Source organism: Rhodamnia argentea, chromosome 5, assembly GCF_020921035.1.
Source record: "Rhodamnia argentea isolate NSW1041297 chromosome 5, ASM2092103v1, whole genome shotgun sequence".
Taxonomy (NCBI): Eukaryota; Viridiplantae; Streptophyta; class Magnoliopsida; order Myrtales; family Myrtaceae; genus Rhodamnia; species Rhodamnia argentea.
The window spans coordinates 31,911,374-31,918,552 of NC_063154.1; positions in this window are offsets into that span (position 1 = coordinate 31,911,374).

Consider the following 7,179-nt stretch of genomic DNA (forward strand, 5'->3'; position numbering starts at 1 on the left):
ATCATCCCTCATTCAATGATGGTATTCTTTCGAAGACATTTCAAGACCAAGATCGGTGACTAGTCGGCGATGATCACCAACGTCAAGCCCCTTCTCATTTAATTTTCGAGCCAAAACGAGCATTTTCGTTCCTCGGTCCCCAATCCTAGCCTACGTTATAACCCTCCAAAGTCTCTTCGATTAGGACACTTGAGTTAACGTAGAGTTAAATGATTTTAAGCATCACTCGAAGAAGTTCGAGCAAGATTATTTCTCTCTCATTTTTGAGGATTCTTGACTTGTAAACTGGAGCGATAATGAAGAAATTCATTTCAGCAGCCTTGACTCAATTAGAGTCCCATTTGTAAACCTTTGACCTAGCTCTCATTACGGTCCTAATCAAGACCTCCAGATCGGCTCGGTCGTATCAATTGCGAGATTACTTGGATCCTTATCGAATGCGATGATGGAAAGATTGAGTGATTTCTCTTGAATCCTGCAGACAGGATAAATAGCTTTTCTCGAGAGTGAGAGAAAGCCCTTTCGGATCGAAGTCCCCCATTCAGCTCACATTCGAGGTATTCGTAATGTGAGAACCTCCATGGACAAAATTGGTAATGCAAACTTGACAGAATGGTTATGCATGAACCATAGTATGAGTGATTGCATTATACTCATTGTTGAATATGTTTGTGTGTGTTACCTCGACATTCTATGATAGGTAATACATTCCCGATGTTCGAGTTCCCTCCCAAGGTCTCGAAATTCATCCAAGGATTATTGAATGAGCAAGTTTTGTCGGCAAATGCCTACCAGTACGATACGAGCAACTGTTTCGTTCTTTAATTAATCGTTTGGAGAACCCGGGTAAGTTTTCTCGAACCCCTTTTCAAATTAACAACTCTTCCGATGATAGTTGTTATGATTCAATTCAGGCAATATGCCCCTTTTGTACTTATCGATTCCATTCGGTGGTACTCCTCTCAAATATTGTTCAAATCGGGCAATATGCCTCTCCTGTCAGGTCGTGTAAACATATGCACTGGCGATCTTGACATCTTATCAAATCATAACGACGTAGCTCTTATGATTTTGGTTCTCCTTTGTCAGGTCGTGAAGACATATGCACCGGCGATCTTGACATCTTATCAAATCATAACGACGTAGCTCTTATGATTTCGGTCTCGAATCACGAAGACGTATGCACCGGTGATCTTGACCTTTAGTCGGCTCATAATGACATAGCTCTTATGATTTTCGGCTCTTTTATCAAATCATGAAGACATAAGCACCCATGATTTTGATCCAAACCAAATCATAACGACGTAGCTCTTATGATTTTGGTTCTCCTTTATCGAATCGTGAAGACATATGCACTAGCGATTTCAACATTTAATAAACTCACAACGACGTAGCTCTTGTGAACTTGATTTCACTTCTTTCGACTCACAACAACGTAGCTCTTGTGATCTCAAACGACACACATATCTTGTTGTCTTGCATTAGGGAGAAGTCTCTGATAAGAGATAGGCCAAATACCTTAAAATCCTTGCATCTGCAAAAAGAAGCTTGGAAATTAAGAGAACCGTCGCCTTACGAGGTATTTGATAAAACATGTATTCTCGTATGCGATCCATGTGCAGGTTTCTTTAACAAAAAAAAGAGGAGGAGAAGTTTTAGCACATGTTATTTAAGGGTCTTGCATATCATGCATCACTTCATAAAAATGGGATTAAAACTCCCGCCAAAAAGTTCATTCATCATTTGCACTGTCAAAATTTAGGGTTCAATTTTGTCTTTGAGCGGAACCTCTACGAGCCTCCACTCAAAGAGGGGCAGCTGTTGACGCCTAAATTTTGACTAATCTATTTTTTGCATAAAAATTAGAACTAATTTTAGTTCTAAATAAAAATCATCTCACATATTTATTTTTAGCGTACATTGCATTGGCATAAATTGGGCAAGCAGAACACTTAATTTAGCATGCGTCTAGACTAGGCACCGGGATGGAAAAATACACCGAGAAGATTTGAAACTTCGGGGGACCGTATTGCAAATACTTAAAATTTCGGGGATCGCATTGCAAATACTTGGAACTTCGGGAATTTGTATTGTAAATACCAAAAGAAGATGAAGAAGGGAAGATGAAGAAGGGAAGATGATGAAGGGAAGGTGATGAAGGGAAGATGAAAATGGAAGGTGAAGAAATGAAGATGAAGAAGGGAAGATGAAAATGGAAGGTGAAGAAATGAAGATGAAGAATGAAGGGTGGAGAAATTTGGCTATAAAAGAGGGAGAGTTCTTGAGGATTGAGGAAGAGAATTTTGGTGATAGAGAATGTAGAGAGCTCTTGGGGGGGAGTGGAAGAGAATTGAGAGAGTTTTGAGAGAGTTTTTGAGAGGAATTTTTAGAGAGGAAAAAGAGAGTTCTTGAGAAAAATCAGAAGAGAAAATTCGAGAGTGAAGAAAAGAGTTTTAGTCGAGCATCATCTTCGACGAGTCCCGACACATATTTCGCCTCTCGCCACCCAACAACGCCATTGCTTGCCATTTTCGACGACAGCCGCGTTTTTCCAGCTCCGAGATCTTGAAGGGAACTATAACGTGTATGTGAGTAAGATTTTGTGTAATAGAAGGTAATTCTTTCCATCTCGATCTACAAAAATGTAATCGTTTGGTTTGAACATTTGTTTGTTTATTTTAGACATGCCACGTGTTCCAAATTTTAGCATTATTACATGTTAATTTATTTTTATAAATACTCGTGTCGGGCTGCGTTTTCTTTCTTGCTAAATCACCCATGGTGTATATCGTACAAAGTTCAATGTTTTACATCTCCATAAAAAAGAAGAAAAAACCAAAAAAATTGCATCTTTGAATTTCAAGTAAAATCCATCAAAATTGCCAAATCAAATATTTTTCATGAAAATGGTACCGAAAGGGCGTTAGAGTAATCTAATGTAACCAAATCCCCGAATTCAAAATCTCTGATTCGCGGAAATAAGATAGTTTTCTCCCGCTATTTTATTTAGGTTTCTAATCAACCTACCGAAAATGATTAGTGGCGACTCTAAATTCAAAACACGTTGCATGTTAATTATTTGAACCTTAAGTTGCGATTTGGTATGGACTTGGGAGAGTCCGAGTTAGGTTAGTTAATTAATTAACCTGATAATCCATTAGCCCGAAAATTAACCTGTCTATTTTTTTATAGGCCGCGACAATCGCGAGAGGGAGAGGGAGAGGGAGAGGCCGACGCGAACGGAAACCGGCGATGGGAGCCGGCAACGGTGGCGAGTCATAAGAGGTAGATGCCAGTGGACACTCAACAATCGCGAGAGGAAGAGGGAGAGGTGAGTCGGGCGACCGAGAGGGGTGAATTAGAAATTAGGTCAAAATTGGGTATTTGGCTATTTTAACGTCGGACATACGAGCCCCTCGCGTGTCCGTGTGGTTGATTGCAAGTTCGGACTCGGACACGCGTTGACCGCGTGTCCGAGAAGAGTCCGGCAATGTTCCAGCATGTCGGACACATGTCCGAGTCCGACACGTGTCCGACACGAAAAAAAATTGAAAAACTACGAGTCCGTGTAACATAGCCGATAACTAGTCTTCGATCCCCAACCGTCGTTCGCCGATATGACATCCTGAATTCCGACCCACTTTCAAAGCTATGAATGAATGAAATATCTCATTGATGTATTTCAGTCTAACCTCACTGAGTTGATCCCTCTCGAGCGTAGACTAACCAAATGGGAATGGCTAGCTAGGAAAATCAAGTACGTGGACCTAAGAACTTGATCCTGGATTGACTCTTTGGCCATGAAAATTGTCGAGGGAATATTTTGGATCAATATAGGCCGATCCTAGAATAATTAAGGAATGATTTGGATAATACCCAACGCTTGGATCACGGGTGATTCCGTTTGACCTCGTATGGGTTCCGAATGTCCCTAAATTATTTTCTAACGATCGTGTCCATCGGGACTAGTGATTGACCCTCGCAATTGAATGACAACCAAAGTCATCATGGCTAGAGAAATTATTAAACATGATATTAATCATGGGTCGATACGCGTAACTCCTTAAAGCCGCCCGTTAGTTTGAGATACACTGAAATTTCAATTGATCGAGATTGATCGTGAATCGAGCTTCCGAATTTAACGTCAGACCTTCAGGAGTTTCAATAATTAAATTTTGGACATTTCCTCATCCAGTGTATAATTTCTTCGCGGTTCGCCCCAAGAGGTTCAGGAAAAATAAAAATTTGAATTGGAAATGGAAAAAGACCCATTTGCCCTTGAAGAATACCCAATTTTTCACTTGGACCGATGGGTATTTTGGTCAAATCACCCCTTGGCCGAAAATTGACTCCGAAGACCCCAAAATTATCCAACATTTTATTAATTTATGTTTTTGGCCTTCTTCTTCTTTATTTTCAAGAGCACTCTCTCTCTCTCTACCTCACTTTCTCTCTCTTGCTCATCACCTCTTGGCCGAATTCTCTCTCTCTCCCACCTCCATTGCCGAAAATTCTTCAAGCCGCCACCGGTGTCGCCTTGAACTGCCGGAGCTCTATTCTCTACCGTGAACCGCCTAGAATTGCCGGAGTAGCTTGAGTTTTGGCCGACCAAAAGGAGTTGCTGGAGCCGCCGGTTTGGGGTCAAAACTTCTCCCGATTTCTCGCCGGAAAACTTACTAAATTTGTGGTAAGTTGGTCTCTAACCTTAGATTAGATATCTAGGTTGCTAATAGACTATAGATTGAGTGATTTTGGTGAAAAATGGGTTGGTTTTGTGCTAGTTCATGGGGTTGGCCGAAAATGCAAATGAAGGGAGGAGAGAGAAATGTGTTCTTGCATGAATAGTGAAAATGCATGATTGGTTTTGGATGGTTAGGATTTGATCTAGCTTATCTTGCTTTAATCCAATGGCCTAGGATGAATCTTGTTGAGGAAGCTTGATCGGACGACCAAGATTATTTCTTGCTTAGTGAAGATTAATCGAGTGGTGGAAAATAATCGCACGTGATGATATTTTAATCGGACGGCTCGGATTAATTGCTACGTTACTATAGTTTGTTTCTATGGTACGTATTAATTGTACGTTAGTGGAATTCTAATCGTGCGGTAATTATTGATTGCTACATTAGTATAATTTCGATCGTGTGGCCCGATTGGCCATTGGTCTATTGTGACCTTATCGGGTGGTCCCGATTTATTAGTTTCCTAACGTGAGAGAATCACGTGGTACCGATAGAATATTTCTTCGGTATAATTAAATCGTGCGGTCTCGATTTTGTGGAAGGGAAAAATTGGAAAGATCGTGTGGACCTGATCTTTTATTGGAGAAAGTTGGGAAGATCGTGTGGTCTCGATCCGCTATTAGAAAGATTAGCAGGATCATGAGATGAGGATTGATCGATCGGAAGGATATATGTGATCGTGTAGTATCGGATGAGTGATCGAGAAATTATTGGGATTAGATGGTCTCAAAGTAGAATTATTGAGAGGAAGTGTGGAATTTTAGCTTGAGGCATTATGACGCTGGCTCTGTTATTATTTTACCCCGAGGCATAAAACGCGGGGTTGTGCTTATTATTTTATCCTGAGGCGTTAAACGCGGGATATTAACCCGAGGCGTTATTACACGGGTTACAGCGACCCGAGGCGTTATTACGCAGGTCTATCCAGTTATAATATAGCCTAATGCGTTAAACGTGGGCTCTGGACCAATATGGAATTTTATATGATAGCTTGATGCGTTAAACGCGGGCTCTGGATCAACGTGAAATATTTATAATGGCCTGAGGCGTTATTACGATGGTCTGTCCAATTATAATATAGCCTGATGCGTTAAATGCAGGCCATGGACCAACGTGGAATTTTATACAATAGCCCGAGGCGTGGAACGTGGGCTTTGGAGTAACGTGGAATATTTTTATTTCAGTCCGAGACGTGAAATATCGATATGGGGGTAACGTGGAATATTTGTGAAAGTGTGGCAACTTTTGGAGAAAGAATAGAATATTCGGGAATTTATTTGTGAAATTTTTTATTGTCGAATGATTTGTTAGAAATTGCTCGCCTAGAACGTGTCGGGAGGTACTAAAGCCCTAACTTAGGGTTAGGGGCTTTCTTACTGAGATTTTATCTCACCCCGTCGTGGGCTCTCATTTTTCAGACACTTCGCCTCAACAATGAATAATCCGCCCAGGAGATTCGATATTCCCTGAGGTCATGGTACCATGAGAAGATGGGGAGGTTGTAGAGCCATCGGATGCGGAACAGCCACCCGAGCTTGATGAGGATGAGTTGGAGGCGAGAGATGATATAGTATCGGATAGCGAGGACGAAACCTAGGGTAGTTGGCCTCTTGAGCTCTTGTAGAGTATTTTCTTTTGGAAGTATAGCGGGCTTCGACCACGTAATCTTTTGTTATAGGTGGTCACAGGTTTGTACGATGGCCTCTCAAGCTCTAGGTTTGAAGGTTGTAACAATTATGTATGTATGTACATAAGTTTGTTTTACCATCCCAAGTCATCGTGATGTTAATGGTTTATGTACGGGGAATTGCTTTCGCTTCCGCAAGTGTTGTATTTGTTGGCCTTTGGATCCTGGAGAACCGCATACGGTCGTGGCCAGGTGGGATGTTGACGGCTCGTAGGGTTCGGGTCGTGACAGCCGATCTCCGGACCCTCGTTGCCGTTAGCCGGTCACCGCACGGGCTGCCATCCGCCAGCCACCGGTCTTCGGTTGCCGGCTGCTTTTCGCGCGCCGCAAGTTGTCCTCCGCCGGTCACCCAACCATATAAATTATTTGTTGTTATCAAACGAATTTCTACATAAATTTTGTGTCATTATTAGAGGTTAATCATACTCTTGCAACTTTAAGTAAGGCCGAGTTTGGCTTTTTGGGAGTGAACACATGTCTCCGCTTAAAAATTTGTCCTGGTGGCCAAAAATAGCGCCCGAAAAGAGAATGGTTATCATTGACGCTCTAAGCGCAATATTGCTGTCCCTTGTAATAAGCTCAAACACACAGATGTCTCCTTCCTGCAGAGAAGTTTCCTTCACAATGCAGTCCAACCAGCAGATAGATGTCCTGCGTTGTACTGGTCGATAGCTATTGAGCTTCACTGGCCATTATCTGTCCGCGAATTTGAGTCATAACTTGTCCGCTTAGGAACAGTTGCTCAAGTAG